We start from the raw sequence: 21,465 nt of genomic DNA on the forward strand, positions 1-21,465 counted from the left end.
AATTGGTTTCCCTTTTCTTTGTTGAAGAGGGTCTGTGCAGTCTTTCTGTCTAGTCCACCATCTTGCTGGAACCTAAACTTTTATATTTTTACTATTTTCCTGAGTAGAAAAAGGTTTTGTTATTGATTTTAGATTTCTGTTATACATTCTATATAACATAACACAGAAAAATATATACATTGTAAGTGTACATCTCAATATATTTTTACAAAATGAAGCAACATATCAAAAGAGCATTATAAGCTTTCCAGAAAGCCTGCACACTCCTTTAGGCTTACTTCACATGTAAAGAACCCCTATCCTGATTTCATATAATGAGATTAGCTTATGTATGTATCTACATATACATATTTGTATTTGGGAGCTCTGGTGGAACAGTACCTAAGGCATTTTACTGCTAACCAGGAGGCTGGCAGTTCAAACCCACCAGCCGCTCCTTGGAAGGAAGGTTGGGCAATCTACTTCTGTAGAGATACTGCCTCAGAAACCCACAGATTTGTCACTATGAGTCGCATCTGACTCAACGGCAGTGAATTTGGTTTCTGTTTTTATTTGTATTTGGCAGTTTGCCCTAATGTCAAGGTTTTGAGATTTATGTGTATTGAAAATGGCCAGCAAAAAAAGCCTACAGTCACCAGAAGAAAGGAAATAATAAAGATTTGAGCAGAAATCAATGGAACAGAAAATAGAAAGGCAACAGAAAAAATCAACAAGACTAGAAGTTGGCTTTTTGAAAAGGTTAATAAAATTGACAAACCAATGGCAAATTTAACAAAGGAAAAGAGAGAAAGAATACAAATAATACAAATAAGAAATGAAATGGGTGATATCACAACAGAACCAACTGAAATAAAAAGGATAATATCAGGACACTATAAAGAACTGTACTCCAAAAAATTTGAAAATCTGGAAGAAATTGACAGATTTCTAGAAACACACCACTTACCTAAACTAACACAGACTGAGGTGGAAAAGTTGAACAGATCTATAACAGAAGAAGAAATTGAACAAGTTATAAAAAAAAATTCCTAACAAAAAAAGTCCTGGCCCAGATGGTTTCACCAGAGAATTCTACCAAACGTTCAGAGAAAAACTGACAGCAATCCTCCTCAAACTATTCCAAAACATAGAAAAGGATGGAGTCATCCCAAATTCATTTTATGAAGCAAGCATAATCTTGATGCCAAAACTAGGCAAAGACATCACTAAAAAGGAAAACTACAGACCAATATCCCTCATGAGTAGAGATGCAAAAATCTTCAACAAAATCCTAGCCAAAATACTCCAACAACATATCAAGAAAGTAATTCATTATGATCAAGAGGGGTTCATATCAGGTATGCAGGGATGGTTCAATAATAGAAAAACAGTCAACATCATCCACCACATAAATAAAGGAAAAGAACCACATGATCATAGCAATTGATGCAGAAAGGTCATTTGATAAAATGCAACACCTATTCCTGATCAAAACTCTCAGCAAAATAGGAATAGAAGGGACATTATAAACATTGAATTATATTTAATCAGTGCTTATAAAGCCCCAACATAGCAAAACTCTTGTGTACATATGTGATGAAGCAATACAAGCATAGCAACAATTTTAAGAATGGCTCAGGACTGGATGGTGTTTCGTTCTATTGTACATGAGGTTGCTGTGAGTCAAACCAACTCCATGGCACCTAACAACAAAGTCATTCAAGAAAACAAAAGTACAGTGAACACACGATCCAGGATAATGGTTACCTATAGGGCAAGAGAGGGAGGTGCAATGAGAGAGAGGCAATTCTAATTTTTAAATATTGTGCTTTGTAATTTACATACGCATTACCCATATTCATTTATATATACAGATATAACCAATGAAAAATTATCTGAGCCTTCAAATTCAGTATAAACACATACTCTACATCATCTCCTTTCGAAACCTTCATTAAATGAGAAGTAATAAGAAAGATTAAGCACACACACACACAATGTACAGAGGAGCCTTTGTAATAGTATAGACATATTAGAATTTCTGGGAGGTGAATATGTGTTCTAATTTCATAACCTAAAACCCCATATTAATCTTGTTCAAATTAAAAATTCTACTCATAGCCACAAGAGTCCTGCCCTTGTAACCATATTCCTAAGATCATAAAACCAAGACAGGAACAAGCCCATAAGACAGAGCAACCACATTCCTTAGATCATGAGACTAAGAAAGGAACATTGCAAAATAAATAATGCAAATACGAATTTACTACTTAAATGCCATTTCCTGATAACAGGCCATTCTTGAGATGTCTTCCAGCTCACTATCTGTGGCCAGAGTTAACCGGTTTTGGAAACTGTGCACCTCTGCACCCTTGCCCCCCTGTACCACCTGATGAAGTAAGATGGCCAATCCAAGACAAGACCGAGACTTGAACCAAGTACAAACAGCAGATTGCGCATGCACCTAGCCTGAAGGAAGATGAAGTCTATCTTAGGAATTTATCACAACCTTGTTCTGTTTCTCGACCTTCACAAAAGGGTCAGGAATTTATGAAACCTGCCTGTACAAGGTCTTTTGAAACCACATACCCCATAGCCTTAAAAACTACTATACAAACCTGTAGCTTGTAAGGCTTGGGGAGATACACATGGCATTGCCTTCGGCCCTGTGTGTCTCCATCTTGCAAGGTTACTATCTTCTTATTAAATTTCTCTCTGAGCTCAGCTAAGTTTCTAGTCATTATTCCAGAACCCAATCTGAGACATCTTTAGCTAACAAAAGCTATCTACTCATTTCAGAAAAACAGAAAGTGGGTGGAAGGCATTATTGATGAACCACGGCAGAGGATGCTGTAGCCCAAAATACGTCCAACCAAAAGACCAAACTCACAGCCATGGAGTCGATTCCAACTCATAGTGACCCCCTTTGTGTTTCCGAGGTGGTAAATCTTTACAAAAGTAGATCCCGTTCTTCCTTCTGTGGAGTGGCTGGTGGGTTTGAACCACCAACCTTCTGGTTAGCAGTCAAATACCTTAGGTTCTGTGCCAGCAGAGCTCCAAAATATATCTGGAAGGACAGAAAGGTGCAGAGAGAGGTCAGTTGCTCCACAGAACCCAGAGAGCCTTCGTCCTTGGAAATGGTGGATCTAGTAGAGGCAGGAATGAGAAGCCAGCTGAAAGTAGAGATTATTTGGAAGTATCTATATAAATGAGTTTAATCCACTTCATGGAGTCCGTGGGTGGTGTTAACAATTAAGCACTTGCTTGCCAGCTGAAAGGCTGGAAGTTCCAGTGCACATAGAGGCTCCTCAGAAAAACGTCTGCAGATTTACTTCTTAAAAATCAGCACTGAAAACTCTATGGAGCATAGTTCTACTATGACCCACCTGGGTTCACCATAAGTCTGAGTCAACTGCTTGGCAACTGGTAATTGGTGATCACTTTATGCCCTTCCCTCAGACCATGTAGAAAATTACTGAGTGGCCAAAGTCATACACTATAGGAAAAGGCAGCCTCCTGATGCCCAGTTTTGATGTAGGGAACTTTCACTGGCACCCAGCATCTATATTTCCTGAGCCTGCCTGCTAGGAAGTAGCAGGAAACAGTCCACTTTTGTGCTTTGTCCAGGGAAAAACTTCAGCTAAATGTTATCACTTGTCTGTCTACTATCCATCTCGCCAAATGTCTTTATTATTTTCTCTTCTTTGCCCTTGTATTATTTTAATTTTTTTTTTTTTTTCATCATTTTGGGAGGCAGGTGGGACAGGGTTGGGTTAAAGCTCTAGCAAACTTGAGCGTTCAGTTCAGAGTTTAAGCAAAAAGATTTATAATTTTAGGAATAGGGAAATGAGAACTATTCTTAAACTGAATTGAGTTAGGGAGATAAACTATGTATGTGCATGTTTAGTAATTGTTTAAAATGAAACAAAAGTGAAAATGGCAAGACATGTCTTATGCAGCAAGAGTAACTACTATATCCTGAAATGCCTGTATGTGGTGTGCATGTTCATGATTTAAATATGATTCTTTTTGGATTGCGATTCTTTTTTTTTTTTAAGTTAAAAACACTCAAACACTGACCAGCTCCCAGTAGTCCTAACAGGGCTTCCAAGTGCAGAGATTCTGGCAGGGTTTCCTGGATCATGAAGCTGGAAAATAAGTCAGATACACACTAATTCTAAATCAGCTTTCAGGTACTAACCTAGGAGTAGCCCTGTGGGAGGGAAACTAGGCCATGGGGGAAAAGATTGGGATAATTTTTACAGTGTATCCTTTAATAAGAATATATCCTATTCATAATTAAATAACTGAAAACATTTACAAAAGAGCAAAAAAAAAAAAAAATAGAAATTTCCTTATTTCCTAGTATGTGCCAGGCACTGCAGCAGTATTTTGCTGACAGAGGCAACACACTGCTCCAACAAAAAACACTACCATTAAGAGTCTCATGTGGTCAGAGAATTGAAAAGCAGTATTCACATATTATACTGATATCTAAAACCTAGAGGGGTGTTGTATTTTTTAAAAATTTGTTTGAACAATTTCAAGTGAAATTCTGCATGGGGGAATTGTTTTAAAAATAAGAATTAGCAGCATATTTTCATGTGAGGTAAAAATTCATTTGTAGTCTCTCAAGTTGTAGGGAAAATGAGAACTTTCTATCACATGAATGAGTTAGAGTGTGTTTACAGGGTTATATTTATTCTTCATATTTTGGGATGAGATTCTACATAGCCTCAAAGGTTGAAATAATTCCCAAGTATCAGAAACACTGGAAGGTCAGCACAGCAATCCACATAGATTTTTGCTAAGCATAACAACGTTCTGTTTATCGCATCCTCCGCACAACATTAGCTTTAGCATTGTCCCTGTAACTGGGTGACCTCAGACTAATGATACTATTTCACTCCAGTTTTCTCATTTGCACTGTGAGGGCATTGAATTAGATGTTCTCTGAGATTCCTTCTGGTGCTAACAGTCTGTGGAATAACCATCCACCAGCCTAGGTACTTAGGCCCATTTTCCCCTTGAAATCAGTAATTAAGTCATGTCCATGAACCCACCCTCTGAGATCAGTTTAACTTTGACAACTGCTCAGAGACTTGATACTGGCCATAATCAAAAGAGAGCAGTTTCTGTTGGAGAATGTTTCTGGCCACTTCCAAAAGCAGTCGATGGCACACTATAATATTTGAATAACATGAGAAAAAAGAATCCTCATACCACTATATTCTACTTACTGATTTTGGAAAAGCTAAGATTCATGTTTGCAGCAGAAGAGGGACTCTCCATCTACATGTGAATTAAGATCATCAACACAAGCAGAAAGGGAACACTTGTACTGACTTTCTGAGAGAACACATGACTAGATAAGACTGTTCTTGAGCCTATGTATTAGTTTCATAGGGCTGCTATAACAAAACACCATAAATTAGGTGGCTTATAAGAACAGAAATTTATCATCTCACAGTTCTGGAAGCTAGAAGTCCAAGTTAATGTGTTGTGAAGGCCATGTTCTCCCCAAAGCCTCTGGGGGAAGATCCTTTCTTGTCTCACCCAGCTTCTAGTAGCCCCAGATGTTCTTTAGCTTATAAATGTGACTTCACATGGTTGTCCTTCCTCTATCTCTTTGGATCTCTTTTCTTTTATAAAGATATCACCTAGATTGGATTAAGACTCACTCTACTCCAACACAACCTTGTGTTAACTGATAACATCTTCAAAGATCCTATTTTTCCTAATAAAATCACATTTACAGATACTGGGGGTTAGGACTTCAACATATCTTTTGAAAGAACACAATTCAATCTGCAATACTCCATTAAAAAATCTATTTGTAAATGGGAAAATAAACTGAATTATAAAAATATTGAAAGAAAATACTGGATTTTTTTTTAATACTATTAGGATAATGAAGGTCATACTAAGCAAGGAACAGCTACAAAAAGGCAATCCTGTTTCTGGTATTGAAACGTCACAGTGGGATACATCTGGTCTCTTTAAAGATTTATCTTGCTTTATCCTGCTTTCATTCAGATTTCTAGGTTCACTGCCATCAGAAGAGAAGAGCCAGGAGTGGAGCCCATCCTTGGACCCAAGATCCCTGTGTTGGACCTCCTTGACAGACAGAGACAGCAAGAATGAGACAGCACAGAGATGGCAGCAGCAGAACCAACAGAATCAAGAAACCAGCATGAGAAAACATGGCTGCCTTCCAGCCTCATGGAGCAAGAAAGTTGATTGCCTTCAGGCAGGAGGCTTGCTGGCAGAGTGGGGTGTCTCTATGGGCACCAAATGGCAGAGCTAAAAGAGCTTTGCTTGCTAAGCAGGGTAGAGGCTGAGGTGAGAAACATGCCTGTGGCAGAGCTGAGAACAAGCTGTCGTGATTGAAGAACTATATCTTGAGTTTTTTTCTGATCCTCAACTGTAACCTGTTACTTCCCTAATAAACCCCATAACCATGAGTATTGTCTGTGAGTTCTGTGTGGCCATTGCAATGAATTATTAAAACCAGGAAAGAAGTAGAGAGTGCTGTGGGAGGGATGGTTGGTGTCAGAATTGGCAAGAAACTTGCAAGGTGGCAGCATGTCTGATATCTGCCCCTTAGGAACTAGCTTTGGGCTGATGATGGTGATTCTCTCTCCCCACTCGTGAAGTTTTTGCAGAGTGATTCAGATCTCAGTCTCTAGAACCTCTCTATTGGATTCAGATGCTACTCTACATACCAGAGTAAGATCTTAGTCAGGTTTATGTAGCCTCTCAACTTGTTTCAGTGTCCGCATGTGAAAGAAAAAAAATATGAATACCTATCTCATGAAGTTCTTGTGAAGATTAAAAGCATTGATACTTTGAACAATATTGACATGTGGCAAACACTCAAAAAATTTTAGTTCTTCCTATGAATATTAGTGGGCACCACTTTTATGATCTGGCTGAAAATAACTTGAAAGAGTAGTGTTCTCTTTCCTTGCTTGGAATATAGATGGATAGGTCATGTTGGAAACAAACCCACATATAAGTCATTCCAGGTGGATAGTACAGCCATAGTGTCCATGTGGCCTATAGGTAAGATTCTAAGCCAAAGAGCAAACAGTGGAATGCAGTGTAAGGTTTGCCAGTGCTGTGTTACTTTCCAAGTGCATTGACTATAGTAGGATCTCAATAAATGTATACTGATTAACTCTGTAGCAAAATTATAGCTTAACATATCTATTTGGGCACAAATTCTGGTTTACAAGTTATGTGATATCAGATAAAATCTTTAATCTTTTTGTTCCTTCACAAAATGTGAACTTTAATACATACCTCACACTGTTGTAAGAGTTAGAAATAATATATGTGTAGTGCTTAATAGTGCTTGGAACAAAGTAGATGTTGATTAGATGGTAGCTATTATTATGGTCAGAGACCTTCTATGTAAGCTGGCTCATTTTTAAATATGAAAGACAATTCAAATGCAAGTTCATGAGTATTAATGTTTACAAAGAAACTTTGTGACTAAATGTAAATATAAAGTAAATCAAATTCATTTCTGTTGAGTTGATTCCAACTTATAGTGACACTCTAGGGCAGGGTAGAACTGCCCAGTAGGGTTTACAAGGCTATGACCTTTATGGAACAGACTGCCTAATCTTTCTTCCACAGAGTGACTGGTGGTTTTAAACCACAGACCTTTAGGTTTGCAGCTAAGTGCTTTAACACTGTACCACCAGGGCTCCTCTAAGTCTAAAGAGAAAACTAAAAAGCAAAAGTTTAAGGATTCTTTCTACTTTTGACTCTGTTGATGACTTTTTTAGTGACCTTTAAATAGTCACTTAATCTAATGAGATAATAAAAGTCTGTTGCCAGAGCATATCTACTTGCAGATGCAGGGCCAGATTAAAGCATGTGAGGGCCCTAAACACATAATGTGTGGTGTCTCCTCCTCTGCTTACTCATGCATTCAAACGGGATATGTGAGTTATATATATATGTGTGTGTGTGTGTGTGTGTGTGTGTGTATGTATATATGTATCTTAGCTCTCCTGGGACCTCAGAAGCTGCAGGATATCCAGGTTAAAAGGGTCAGGAGGCAAGGCTAGGCTCCAAACCTCCTAGAGCCAGGAAAAGGAGGGACCAGGAGCAGCCGGGGACCACAGAGTGGCAGGTTTCAGGTAGGAACTGGGTAAGAGGAGGGTGCAGAGGTTACCAACAACTAAGGGAGACAAACTTGTCTGTCAGTTTGTCATCCCATAAGGCTTGTACATTGCTGTGAGGCTTGAGGTTGTGCCACTGGTGTTTCAGGCACCAGCAGAGTTGCACATGGTACAAAGGTTTCAACACAGAAACCTTTGTCTTAGAGAATAAGACAGACTAGGAAGAAGGAGGAGTCCATCCACTTGTCAAAAATTGGCCAGGGAAAACCTTATGAATAACAGAGTAACACTGTCTGATACATTTCTGGGCAACTTTATGAATAGCTTGGAAACATTGTCCAGCACAGTCCAGGAAGACTAGCCTCTTGGGTTGGAAGATACTCAAAGTAAGACTGGGAAAGAGCTGCCCCATTAGAGTAGAACCAACCTAATGATATGGATAAAGTAAATCTTTCAGGAGCTCCATGTGCTGATATAGCATGACTCAAATTGAGGAGAAACAGTTTCAAACATCTATTAATAATCGGAACATGGAATGTATGAAGTACGAATCTAGGAAAATTGGAAGTTGTCAAAAATGAAATGGAATGCAAAAAGATTGATATCCTAGGCATTAGTAAGCTGAAATGGACTGGTTTTGGCCATTTTGAATCAGAAAACCATATGATCTACTATGCCAGGAATAACAAATTGAAGAGGAATGGTGTGGCATTCATCACCACAAAAGATGTTTCAAGATCTATCCTGAAGTACAATGCTGTCAGTAATAAGATAATATCCATATGCCTGTAAGGAAGACCAGTTAACACAACTATTATTCAAATTTATGCACCAACCACCAAAGCAAAAGATGAGGAAATTGAAGATTTTCATCAACTTCTGCAGTCTGAAATTAATTGAACATACAATTAAGATGTGTTGCTTATCACTGGTGATTGGAGTGCAAAAGTTGGAAACAAAGAAGAATCACCAGAAGTTGGAAAATTTGGCCTTGGTGACAGAAATAATGCTGGAGATCGCATGACAGAATTTTGCAAACCGAGGACTTATTCATTGCAAATACCTTTTTTCAACAACACAAACGACAGCTATACACATGGACTTCACCAGATGCAGTACACAGGAATCAGATTGACTCCATCTGTGGAAACAGGCAATGAAAAAGCTCAATATCTTCACCCAAAAAAAGGCCAGGAGCTGATTGTGGAACAGACCATCAACTGCTCATATGAAAGTTCAACTTGAAGTTGAAGACAATTAAAACAAGTCCACAAGTACCAAAATATGATCTTGAATATTTCCCTCCTGGATTTAGAGACCATCTAAAGAATAGATTTGATGCATTGAACACCAATGACTGAAAACCAGAAGAATTGTGGGATGACATCAAGAGCATCGTCCATGAAGAAAGCCAGAGGTCTTTAAAAAGATAAGAAAGAAAGAAAAGACCAAAATGGATGTCAGAAAAGACTCTGAAACTTGCTCTTGAATAAAGAGTAGCTAAAGCAAATGGAAGAAATGACAAGATAAAAGAGCTGAACTGAAGATTTCAAAGAGCAGCTTGAGCAGACAAAGCCAATTACTACAATGAAATGTGCAAAGACCTGGTGTTAGAAAACCAAAAGGGGAGAACACACTCAGCATTTCTCAAGCTGAAAGAACTGAGGAAATAATTTAAGGCTCTCGTTGCAATATTGAAACATTCTAGGGGCAAAATATTGAATGATGCAGGAAGCATCAAAAGAAGATGGAAGGAATACACAGAGTCACTGTATCAAAAAGAGCTGGTTGATGTTCATCCATTTCATGAGGTGGCATATGTTCAAGAATCAGTGGGACTGAGGGAAGAGGTCAAAGCTGTGCTAAAGCAATTGCTGAAAAACAAGGCTCCAGGAAGTGATGGAATATCCATTGAGATGTTTCAACATAATGGATGCCCCGCTGGAGACACTCACTTGATTATGCCAAGAGATTTGGAAGACAGCTACCTGACCAACTGATTGGAAGAGATCCAATTTTGTACCCATTCCAAAGAAAGATGATCCCACAGAATGTGGAAATTATCGAACAATATCATTAATATCGTGTGGTAGTTATGTTTGTGTGTCAACTTGGCCGGGCCTGGTTGAGTGTCAGGGCAGCTGGTGATAGTTATTCCCCATGCTGAGATTGGCAATCAACTCCATGTTGAGATCCACCACAAGCAGCTGAGTAGCTGCCTTTGGAATGTGGTCTGCTTCCTATATATAAGGAAAAGCCTTGGGAATGGTCTCTAGCCTATGGCACACATGGACCCTGCATATAGTGAGTCATTGTTCAGCAGCCTGCTATGCTCTGCCAACCTTGGGATTTACAATGGACTTAAGTTAATGGCCTGCCATGTGGTTTGGTAACATCAGGACTGTGCCTTTTTACTTGTCAACCTTGGGGCTTCTCAGCCTCGACAGCCAGCAGCTGTCTGAGTGAAGCAATGTCTCTAGCTCCAGTGGGCCAGGAGCAGGAGGCAGAGCTGGACCCCAAGGTTAAGGGGCTTTCACCCAGCCCCTAGAGCCTGGCACTTTGAACTTGGACTGAAAGCCTCCAAATTGTAAGAATAAACTCTTATTTGTGGTATATCTCTTGTCAGAGCAGCACTAGGTAACCAGAATAGAACATATCACATGCAAGTGAAATCTTACTGAAGATAGTCCAACAACGGTTGCTGCAGTATATTGACAGAGAACTTCCAGAAGTGCAGGCTGGATTCAGAAGAGGATATGGAATGAGAGGTATCATTGCTGATGTCAGATGGATCTTGGCTCAAAGTAAAGAGTACCAGAAAGATGTTACTTGTGTTTTATTGACTATGCAAAAGCATTTGATTGCGTGGATCATAACAAATTGTGGATAATATTGAGAAGAATGGGAATTCCAAAACACTTAATTGTACTCATGAGAAGCCTGTACATAGACCAGGAGGCTGTCATTCAAACAGAAAAAGGGAACACTGCATGGTTTAAAGTCAGGAAAGGAGTGAATCAGGGTTGTGTCCTTTCACCATATTTATTCAATCTGTACACTGAGAAAATAATCTGAGAAGTTGGACTATATGAAGAAGAACATAGTGGCATCAGGATTGGAGGAAGAATCATTAACAACCTGCGACACGCTGATGACATAACTTTGCTTGCTGAAAGTGAGGATGACTTGAAGTACTTACTGATGAAGATTGAAGAATATAGTCTGCAGTATGGATTACATCTCAATATAAAGAAAACAAAATTCCTCACAACTGGACCTATAAGCAGCATCATGATAAATGGAGAAAAGATTGAGATTGTCAAAGACTTCACATTGCTTGGTTCTACAATCGACGCCAATAGAAGCAGCAGTCAAGACATCAGATGATGTTTGGCACTGGGCAAATCAGCTGCAAAGGACCTCTGTCAAGTGCTGAAGAGCAAAGATGTCTCCTTGAGGACTAAGGTGTACCTGACACAAGCCATGGTATTTTCAATCGCCTCATATGCATGTGAGAGCTGGACAATCAGTAAAGAAGACCGAAGAAGAATTGATGCTTTTGAGCTGATGTGTTGGCAAAGAATGCTGAAAGTACCGTGGACTGTTAAAAGAACTAACAGATCTGTCCTGGAGCAAGTGCAGTCAGAATGCTCCTTAGAGGCGAGAATGGCCAGACTTCATCTCACATACTTTGGTCATGTTGTCAGAAAGGACCATTCCCTGGAGAAAGATGTCATTCTTGGTAAGGTGGAGGGTTAACAAAAGAGGGGAAGGCCCTCAATGAGGAGGATTGACACGGTAGTGGTGGCGATGGGCAAGAATCGTGGAGCTGGCTCAGGACCAGGCGGTGTTTCGTTCTGCTGTGCATGGGGTCGCTATGAGTCAGAGACAACTGGATGGCACTTAACAACAACAACAACAGCTCTTCATGATGTAAATTCTTTTTAAATGCAACTATGATATTGTTGTTGTTGTTGTTGTTGTTGTTATGTGCCGTCGAGTCGGACCCGACTCATAGCGACCCCTCCTTGGATTTCCGAGGCAGTATCATTACGGAAGTAGATTGCCCCATCTTCCTTCCGAGGAGTGGCTATTACCAATGTGTATATGCAATGCAAATGCATTTTGATATTGTCAAAATGCAAAAGTGTATATGTCATTTTAGTGGAATGAAATGAACTGTATTATAAAATGTTTAGTGGATGCAGAGTACTAAGATTTTCACATTATACCACATTTCCTACAAAAAGAACATTCCATATATTCTACATATGAGTCAGTGGACTTACTTGTTTCAAAAATCAATGCAAAATTCCGTTGATTTCTCGCAACGAAAAATTGACTTTCACCAACTTTGCTTTAAATGGTTCATACTTCAGATTTGATGCTTGCTTCATAAAGAATGCTATAATTATAAATGAGCAAATGAAAAGGTGTCATAAAAGAAAACGTAATGATAGAAAGCAAATATTGCATTTTAGATAGATATTTCATCACTAACATAATTAAAAACATTTCTTTCAATTCTTTGCTCTTACAAATTCTTCAATGATTTTGTCACAATTAAACTGTCGAACACTATCTACTTCCATATGTAATAAGGATAACAAATAGTCTTTCCTGAATTATTGTTGTACACTGAGGGCTTTAGGGACAAAAATGAGCATTCTGTTGTGCAGTTTGTGATCATTAAAGTTAGAAATATGCAGAAAGCAATCTCAACACAGGGAAATAATCATTGTATTTCATCTTCTATTATGTAATCACACATGTCTACATAAGTAAAATTTTTCTTTCCTGAATCTGTAAACTTACTTCCCACGTAAGAATGAAGCTGTTGCAATTCTCTGTAAAGGTTTGTGTTTAAGTCATTGGGACAAGCCTACACTAATTTCTTGGATGCCTTCATGCAGTAATCTTCATTGGGTATATCCACATTGAAAGAACTTCATATACTTTCACCCTTCTTTTCATGCAAGATTCAAGTGTCTCTATGATGGTGTTGTACGTGGTACATGAAATTGATCTCTGGTACTCGACACTTTTGGAGCATGCCCATCATTTACTTGTTTCTTTCTAATGCTTCTGTGATGGTGAACTGACTGAGAATCATTATTTGGCAGGATTTGTTTTCAAAATCTTCTCTCAAATTATGTAAAAATCCTGTTAATTGTTGGTAGAGTTCTGTGCATGTCTTTAAATTATAATGTCTGAATCTTGGAGAACTTGACTCATCTGATGAAAATGCTGTGATATATTATTCCACATAACCAGCATAAATACATACTCTAGTGTTTGCATTTTGTTTGCAATGTTTTCAGCTTTTCTTTCAGTATCTCCTTTTTGTGTCTGATTTTCAGCTTCTCTTTTGGTATCTCCTTTTTGTGTCTGTCTTCAGCGATATTTTCTAAGGCATCTAGAATCTGAGCATATGATTCCAGGATTACACTTGTTGCTATGGCATGCACTACTCAAGGTGTACTATGAGGCATTGTAGTACTTAATTATTGCCCAAATATGTTTTTATGAACTGAAAAAAAAAATGAGAAAAGGCAGCAAAAAAATGTGTAGAGTAACTGAACAGTTGTGCAGTGAATTACTTGGTATGGCTCTTCTAGCCATGGTCTTGGTGACTCCAGCAAACGACTGAGTAAAACGATCTAAATATGAAGTGCTTTGTGGCCTACCAAGGGGATTAGATAATCTGTTAGTAATGTACATGAGGTGCATGGCACCCTTGTAGGGGTACCAAAAAAAAAAAAAAAAAACCCTCACTGCCATTGAGTCAATTCTGACTCATAGAGACCCCCTTTGGGTTTCCAAGGAGGTAAATCTTTATGGAAGTAGATTGCCCAGTCTTCCTTCCATGGAGTGGCTGGTGGGTTTGAACCACCAACCTTCTTGTTAGCAGTCAAATGCCTTAGGCATAAGGTGTATGGAACCCTAATGTGGGAATTGGTGAGTTCTGTCATTTCTCTAGGCTTAAAACGCTCGCCCCCCCCCCCCCAGAGACGATCTCACTGCCATCAACAGAGACTAGCTGGGCGTGGTGCATGTCTTTGGCCCCAAGATCCCTGTGTTCACAGAATAGCAGATGCAACAGAAGAGAGATAGCAAAGAGATAGTACCTGCAACAGAACTGAGAGACTGGCATGAGACAGAATGGTGGGCTTGCCAGAACATGGAGTGAGAAAGCTGATTGCCTTTGGCCAGGAGGCTTGCTGGTGGAGTGGGGTGTTCCAATCAGTAGAGCTAAAAGAGCTTTGTAACACTTGCCTGAGCAGGGCAGAGGCCAAGCTGAAAGGCCAAGGGCCAGAGAGGCATGCCTGTGGGCATGGGAGGGGAGGCCATACTGATGAAGAATTGTATCCTAAGCATTTCTGAACCTGAATTGCAACCGGTTACTTCTCTAATAAACCCCATAATCATGAGTATTGTCTGTGAGTTCTGTGTAGCCATTGCAATAAATTATCAAACCTAGCAGAGAAACAGTGGGTGTTGTGGGAGGGTAAGTTGGTGTCAGAATTGGTAAAAAGGTTGGAGAGTGGCAACATATCTCATAGGAATCTAGTCTCTTAGTTGTGCTGCGTCTGCTGCTGCCATTTCTCTGCAGTATCTTTGCCATCTCAGGGCAGGAATTTCAGGTCTGAGGATGCACTGCTCTCCTGACTCTTCTCTTGATGGCAATGAGATCCCCTTTTCTGCCTCTGGGATGGCTCATTTAAAGCCTACTGGAATGCCAAAAATGGACCAATCTTCATATTAGACTTCTACACACCTTATTTCCATGGTCCCACCATACAAGGGTGCCGTGTAATTTATTTACATTTTTAGCAAGCTATCCAATCCCCTTGGTGAGCCACAAGCATTTTGTATTTGCATAGTCCAACCTAGTCATCTGGTGAGTCAAAGACCATGGTTAGAAGAGCCCTACCAAGTGATTTACTAAACCACAGGCCCATCCTGGATGTTCTAGCCATTGGCCCTTTCAGACCTGAAAGATTAACTTCCTTCTCCTAATCATTTTAAGTATAAGCACACCCATGAAAGCATGTAAGCCAGCCACTTCATGCCTTTATCTCTACCCATTTTTCATAGCCAATTTCTAAATCCATATGCATATGACCTTGGCCCTCTGTCTGAGTGGAACCAGCCCTGACCCTCTATCAATCATCTTATTCAGTAGGTCTGGCTCTTACCTCAAGGAATTCCAGGTATGACTTTTCTACCCTTAGCTGCAGTATAATGTCTCTTACATTCCTTTCACTCATTGTAGATAGCAACAACCAAAGTTGCCATATAAGAACCAAAAGTTTCAATACCCAGATGCCTTACTTCTTTCCCTTACAAAGTCTTGTACTTCCATGGGTCTGGAGCTATTGCAACATATCCCACTTCAGACACCAACTGCAAAAAGGGCATGGATAGATGTCTTTATCCAATATCCTCTAACTTCACAAGGGGGAAGGAGGATCCAGAACAACATCAGCCCAACACTGATTCCCATGTGGTGAAGTTAAAACATGTCACCAACCTCCAACCTTTTTACCATTTCTGACACCAATCATCCCTCCCAGAGCACTCTCTACTTCTCTGCTGGGTTCCATAATTCATTGCAATGAGCACACAGAAATCACAGACAATACTCATGATTATGAGGGAAGCAGCAGATTATAATTCAGGATCAGAAAAAACTCTGGACTTGGTTCTTCAATCAGTACAGCTTCTTGGGCATGCCACAGGCACACTTCTCTCTGGCTGTGGCCTCTGTGCTGCTCAGACTAATGTTACAAATTTCTTTTAGCTTTGCCAATAGGTTCCTGAAGAGGCATCCTACTCTATCAGGAAGCCTCCTGCTCAAAGGCATTCAAGTTTCTTGTTTAGTGGGCCAGGAAGCCCAATGCTCTGTCTCATGCTGGTCTCTTGGTCCTGCACTCTCTGCTGCTGCCATCTCTCTGGTGTTGCGGTGCAGGGATTTCAGGTCTGAGGACTCACTCCATTCCTGGCTCTTCCCTCTTGATGTCAGTGAGATTCCCCTTTTTACCTCTGGATGACTCATTTTAAACATAGCAGAAGGACAAAAGTGACCAATCCCCATGTTAGGATTCCATATGCCTTATTTCCATCATCCCACTCCCACAGCGTTGCCATGTACCTTATTTACATAAGGAGCAAGCTATCCAATCTCCTTAGTGGGGCACAAGCACCTTACATTTGCATAGTCCCACCTAGTGGGAGTCACAAAGACCATGGATAGGAGAGCCATACCAAGTAATTCACTGCACCACAGAACTCAAGCACTTCACTTCTTCCTCAAAAAGATAGTCCACATTCAGTGATTATTATAATAACAGAAACAATATGTTGAACATTTTTTTCCAATACTGATATTCTTCTTTAATCTATGTTTCCAGTTCATGAGTTAAGCCAAAACCATGTCTTCAATTTAAACATGACAACATACCATTTCTGTGAATTGAATTATTTTTCATGTTCATCAATAATATTTAAGTTGGGCCAATTGCTAAATCCATTCATAGCAAATGATTAGGAACAAATAAATGAGCTCTGATGGCACAGGATAAAAATTCTCAGCTGCTAAAAAAAAAACAGTGGTTCATACCCATCAACCTGGTTCCATAAAGATTTAAAGACTTGTAAACCTTTTGTTGTTGTAGTTCTTAGGTGCCATCGAATCTGCTCAGACTCATAGCAACCCTATGTACAACAGAACAAAACACTGCCCAGTCCTGGCTCAGCCTCACAATCTTTGCTATACCTGAGCCCGTTGTTGCAGCCACTATGTCAATCCATCTCATTGAGGCCCTTCCCCTTTTTTGCTGACCCTACACTTTACCAAGAATGATATCCTTCTCCCAAGAATAGTCCCTTCTGACAACATGACCCAAGTAGGTGAGATGAAGTCTGGCCATTCTCACTTCCAAGGAGCATTCCAGCTGCACTGCTTCCAGGACAGATTTGTTTGTTCTTCTGGCAGTCCGAACTTTCAGTATTCTCCACCAACATCACAACTCAAAAGGATTAACCCTTCTTTGGTCTTCCTTATTCTTTGTCCAGCTTTCACATGCATATGAGGCAATTGAAAACACCATGGCTTGGCTGAGGTTCACCTTAGTCTTCAAAGAGACATCCTTGCTCTTCAGCACTTTAAAGAGGTCTTTTGCAGCAGATCAGCCCAGTGCAATATGTCGTCTAGTTTCTTGACTGCTACTTCCATGGGTGTTGATTGTGGAACGAAGTAATATGAAATATTTGATAACTTCAAACTTTTCTCCATTTATCATGATGCTGCTTATTGCTCCAGTTGTGCAGATTTTTGTTTTCTTTATGTTGAGGTATAATCCACACTTCAGACTGTAGTCTTTAATCTTCATCAATAAGTGCTTCAAGTCATCTTCAGCAAGCAAGGTTGTGTCATCTGTATATCGCAGGTTGTTAATGAGCCTTCCTCCAATCCTGATGCCATGTTCTTCTTCATATAGTCCAGATTCTCAGACTATTTGCTCAGCATACAGATTGAATAAATATGGTGAATGGATATAACCCTGATTCATTCCTTCCTGATTTTAAACCATGCAGTATCCCTTGTTCTGTTCAAATGACAGCCTCCTGGTTTATGTACAGGTTCCTAATGTGCACAATTAAGTATTCTGGAATTCCCATTCTTCTCAATGTTATCCATAATTTGTTATGATCTACACAATCAAATGCTTTTGTACAGTCAATAAAACACACATAAATATCTTTCTGGTATTCTTTACTTTCAGCCAAGATCCATCTGACATTGGCAATGATATCCTTTGTTACACATTCTCTTCTAAATCCAGCTCGAATTTCTGGAAATCCCTTGTCACTATACTGCTGTAACCATTTTTGAGTTATCTTCAAGATTTTACTTGCATGTGATATTAATGATATTGTTTGGTAATTTCCATATTCTGTAGGATCACCTTTTTTGGAATGGGTAGAAATATAGATCTCTTCCAATCAGTTGGCCAAGTAGCTCTCTTTCAAATTTCTTGGCATAGACAAGTGAGTGCCTCCAGCACAGCATCCATTTGTTGAAACATCTCAATGAGTATTTTGTCAATTCTTGGAGCCTTGTTTTTCTGTGGAAAGAGGTGACGGAGAAGCTCAATATCTTCAGCCAAAAAAAGGCCAGAAGCTGACTGTGGAACAGACCATCAATTGCTCATATGTGAGTTCAAGTTGAAGCTGAAGACAATTAAAACAAGTCCACAAGAGCAAAAATATGACCTTGATTATATCCCACCTGAATTTAGAGATCATATGAAGAAGAGATTTGACACATTGAACACCAATGACCAAAAACCACATGAGGATGATGACATCAAGAACATCATACATGAAGAAAGAAAAAAGTCTTAAAAGGATAGGAAAGGAAGAAAAGGCCAAAACAGATGTCAGAAGAGACTCTGAAATTTGCTCATGAACAGAGAGTAGCTAAAGCAAATGGAAGAAGTGACAAGATAAAAGAGCTGAACAGAAGATTTCCAACAGCAGCTCAAAAGACAAAATCAATTATTAAATTGAAATGTGCACAGACCTGGAGTTAGAAAACCAAAAGGGAAGAACATGCTCTGTCAGCATTTCTCAAGCTGAAAGAATTGCAGAAAAAATTCAAGCCTCAGGTTACAATATTGAAGGATTCCATATAATAAATTCCATATAATGAATGATGTAGGAAACATCAAAAGAAGATGGAAAAAATACAGAATCACTGTACCAAAAAGAATTGGCTGATGTTCATCCATTTCAGGAGGCAGCATATGACCAAGAACTGATGGTACTGAAGGAAGAAGTTGAAGCTGCATTGAAGGAATCAGAAAACTTATGGGGCAGTTCTATTCTCCTATAGAGTCAATATTAGTTGGAATTGACTCAACAGTAGTGGGTTTGGTTTGGTTTGCCTTAGGACTGAATAGTTTGCAAACAAAATAATATAAAGAGTTGACTAATGGAGAGTAAGGAGCTCTGGTAACATAGTGCCTAAGGCACTTGACTGCTAACCAGAAGGCTGGCGATTCAAACCCACCAACCACTACTCAGAAGGAAGATGAGGCAATCTACTTCCATAGTGATACTGCCTTGGAAACCGAAGGAGGGGTCGCCATGAGTCGGGTCCAACTTGACAGGACATAACAACAACAACAACAATGGAGAATACAGTAGTCACTCCCTCTTATAATTTTCACCATTATATTGGAATCCTAAAAATATATTCTGGCTGAAGAACTTTGTTTGTTTACCATGCAGAACTTTCACAATAAATTTTAAAATGGTCCACTTTGATTTTGGTAATCATTTGACCCTCTTTCAATCCAATAATTTACATCATTAGAAGAAAAATTATTCCACAAAGGAAGATCTTTATTTCTGCTATGCATGAGGTCTGCAGATACAACCATTTCAGATTCTAAAATAGTTTCACTTCCTACACCATTATTAATTCTTTTTCTATAGCAAGGAATGGATGCAGAATTTGGAACAAATTATATTTGTATTGCTATTAGTAATGTCAGCACTAGTGGTATTAGTACAATTTGCACCCATTACTTGTACTTGGGCCCCCGGTAACCCTGTGTGAACTTTATTTCTAGCTGGCACATTCTTACACACTGAAGATTATATCAATTTCATTCAGTTCCCCTGCAGTTCCTTTCCACTGTGGTGCTTACTTTTCCTGTGTCCTGTCTGCTTGGTATTTGGGGGACATTATTTTGGACAACTGGTACCCTTGTTTTGTTGATGCTCAAAGCATGTGCCTACCATGCTTATCAAGTAACTCATCCCTCTGCAGATCCCTCACTACAAGCATGCATGTATTTCATTTACAGTTTTTAGATTTGTTTGGTGCCCTGTAACATCATTAAGCTATAAACTTTCTCAGGACTTTCACCTAAAATTTTGGTTTCATCTCTTCTTAAAGCACTCCACACCATGTGCTTACATTCCTTAGTCAGCCCACACATTTTCTAGTTTCTCTTTTTTGATCTCCTTTGCCAAAGGTCTTTTGGAAGCTTGGGGTTGGGGGAGGGGAGTGCTCCTATTCAAAATGTGCATTGTTTGACTGAAAGGAATCAATGAACAGGACTATAATTGCTTCTTCTGTAATACCACCTAGTTATTTGTCTTAAGCTAAATCCTATTGATTCATCAAACTTTCTCTTGCAAATGACTGCGGTGACACATCCACTCTATCCTTCCAACAAGAAGTGTCTGTATCCACTGTGAACTCTGAGAGCAATTTATCAATAGCCACTTACACTATGTATGCTTTTTGACACCATGTTATAATGCCATATTTTCTCTCTTACATTATAGATTCCTAGAATGATCAAAACATATCTTTATAGTCTCATAAACAAAACAACAACAAAAAAAAAAACCCACTGCCCTTGTCAGATCCAACTCATAGCGACCCCTCCTGGAATTTCCAAGGCAGTATCACTACAGAAGTAGATTGTCCAACCTTCCTTCCAAGGAGTGGCTGGTGGATTTGAGCCACTAGCCTTCTGATTAGCAGTCAAATACCTTATAATACCTTATAATAAAGTGTGATAGAAAATAAAGAAAAAGGCTATCTTGAAATTTGTTATATCTAGGATAATTTAGAAACTCGGGACCATGGCTTTGTTGTTATTGTTAGGTTCTGTCTAGTCAGCTCCGACTAATAGCAACCCTATATACAACAGAACAAAAACAGTGCCCAGTCGTGTGTCATCTTCACAATATTTGCTATACTTGAGCCCATCATTGCAGCCACTGTGTCAATCCATCTTGTTGATAGTCTTCACCTTTTTCTCTGACCCTCCACTTTACTAAGCATGATATCTTTCTCCAGGGAATGGTCCCTTCTGACAAAATGACCACAGTAAGCCAGACTAAGTCTAGTCATTCTCACCTTCAAGGAGCATTTCAGCTGTACTTCTTCCAGGACAGATTTGTTAGTTCTTCTGGCAGTCCATGATATTTTCAATATTGTTCACCAATACCACAGTTTAAAGCATCAACTCTTCTTTAGTCTTTCTCATTCATTGTCCAGCTTTCACATGCACATGAGGTGATTGGAAATATCATGGCTTGGGTTAGGCGCACCTTAGTCTTCAAAGTGATATCTGTGGTCTTCAACACTTTAAAGAGGTCCTTTGCACTAGATTTGCCCAGTGCAATACAATGTCTGGTTTCTTGATTGATGCTTCCATCAGTGTTGATTGTGGATCCAAGTAAAATGAAATCTTTGACAACTTCAATATTTTCTCCATTTATCATGATACTGCTTATCGGTCCAGTTGTGAGGATTTTTATT

Source organism: Orycteropus afer, unplaced genomic scaffold (assembly GCF_000298275.1).
Source record: "Orycteropus afer afer isolate SDZICR_OR568_19922 unplaced genomic scaffold, OryAfe1.0 scaffold00097, whole genome shotgun sequence".
In the NCBI taxonomy this organism is placed as follows: Eukaryota; Metazoa; Chordata; class Mammalia; order Tubulidentata; family Orycteropodidae; genus Orycteropus; species Orycteropus afer.